Source organism: Cetorhinus maximus, chromosome 11, assembly GCF_964194155.1.
Source record: "Cetorhinus maximus chromosome 11, sCetMax3.hap1.1, whole genome shotgun sequence".
Classification (NCBI taxonomy): domain Eukaryota; kingdom Metazoa; phylum Chordata; class Chondrichthyes; order Lamniformes; family Cetorhinidae; genus Cetorhinus; species Cetorhinus maximus.
Genome location: NC_135889.1, coordinates 44,866,224 through 44,868,114, shown reverse-complemented (window position 1 = coordinate 44,868,114; position 1,891 = coordinate 44,866,224). Strand labels below are relative to the sequence as shown.

The 1,891-nt window shown below is 47.2% G+C and overlaps 1 pseudogene; it reads left to right on the top strand.

The window, feature by feature from the left end:
- Positions 1 to 436: 436 nt before the first annotated feature.
- On the top strand, positions 437 to 912 carry LOC144686268 (NADH dehydrogenase [ubiquinone] 1 alpha subcomplex subunit 5 pseudogene; annotated as a pseudogene).
- The last annotated feature ends 979 nt before the right edge of the window (positions 913 to 1,891 follow it).

Below are 1,891 nucleotides of genomic sequence, written 5' to 3'. Positions count from 1 at the left end.
CTGAGCAGTGTAATTACTTTCCAATCTTTCTGTGCATACACACCCACACCAGTTTAGGAACTGCGCATGCACCTTCAATTGGCCCTCCCACACATGCGTCTACACTCTGGAGAGGAAACCGGAAGGTGAGCCTGCCAAAGTGCTTTGTTTTGCTGAGCCTGGGGCCCACCGCCTTCCTGGCCATCCCTTGCCTGAAGGGTAAAGCCAATGCTTCCTGAAGCTGCTTGCTCCTTGTCTTGCCTGTGCCATGTCTGGAGCCTGAATCACAGTAGTGCAACCATTAGGAAGTCAAGAATCACTTTTGTGATTAAAGCAACAATCAATCCAAAAATTGACTCATATAGCATTACAAATTGCAAGCAATCATCTCACCAATTGTACCAGTGGCTATCACAGATTACGACTGAGGTTAACATGCAACTACAATGAACACAGAGCACCGCGGCGACAATGGCTGGAATCCTGAAGAAATCCATTGGGTTGGTGGGTCTTGCTGTGGCCCAGAATCCTCATGAGTCGTTGAGAATCCTGTACACCAGAATTCTTGCTGTCCTGCAGTCCATCCCTCAGGATGCAGCCTATAGGAAGTACACCGAGCAGATCATCAGTGAAAGGTTTAACTTGGTAAAATCGGAGCATGATGTTCAAAAGCTGGAAGACAAAATCAACTGTGGGCAGATAGAGGAAGTCATTTCACAGGCTGAGGATGAACTTTCTCTGGCACATAAAATGGCCAAGTGGAAACCTTGGGAACCATTAATAGAAGAAGCTCCTCACAATCAATGGAAATGGCCAATTTAAACTTTATGTAAATTACTTTGCTTTATTTAAAAAACCATACTGTCTGTTCTGTCAATTCCAACCTGTATAAATGTTATTAAAATGAATCTCTGACATGAAAAAAAAATACAATGAACTCACAAAATACAACTGTGATTAAAGTGGCAATCAATCCACAATTTAAACACACGGAATAGGAGCTTCAAGCTCTAGGCAAGGCACTAGCAGGCAGAAAGCACCTTCAGACTCCACAGGCTTGAATCTCCAGAAAACAAGCACGAGGCAACTTCAAGCTCCAGGCTCAAGAAACAACATGTTTTGGCAGGCCCCACTTCAGGTTTCATCTGCAATCAACTCTCCAGAATCTGGGCGCATGCGTGGGTGTGACCGAGCAGATGTGCATTTGCAGTCCCTAAAAGGTTAATCATGTGCAGAAGGAATGTCAAAAATCCAGAATTTACAGAGCCCTCTTGTGAGAACACAAGTGAGACTGAATTTGACTGAGGAATTGCATCTCTCATGAGATCAATGCGCAAGAGTTACAAGTCTTTATCATTCCAAAACATGTATATCCAGGAAGAAGCCAAACAACCGCGCATCCGCCCTCACGCCTTCTCCTCCCTCCCAGAACCATGATAGGGTCCCCCTTGTCCTCACTTATCACCCCACCAGCCTCCGCATTCAAAGGATCATCCTCCGCCATTTCCGCCAACTCCAGCATGATGCCACCACCAAACACATCTTCCCTTCACCCCCCCGGCGGCATTCCGTAGGGATCATTCCCTCCGGGACACCCTGGTCCACTCCTCCATCACCCCCTACTCCTCAACCCCCACCTATGGCACCTCCCCATGCCCACGCAGAAGATGCAACACCTGCCCCTTCACTTCCTCTTTCCTCACCGTCCAAGGGCCCAAACACTCCTTTCAAGTGAAGCAGCATTTCATTTGCATTTCCCCTAACTTAGTCTACTGCATTCGTTGCTCCCAATGCGGTCTCCTCTACACTGGAGAGACCAAACGCAAACTGGGTGACCGCTTTGTAGAACACCTGTGGTCTGTCCGCAAGAAAGACCCAAACCTCCCTGTCGCTTGCTATTTTAACACTCCAT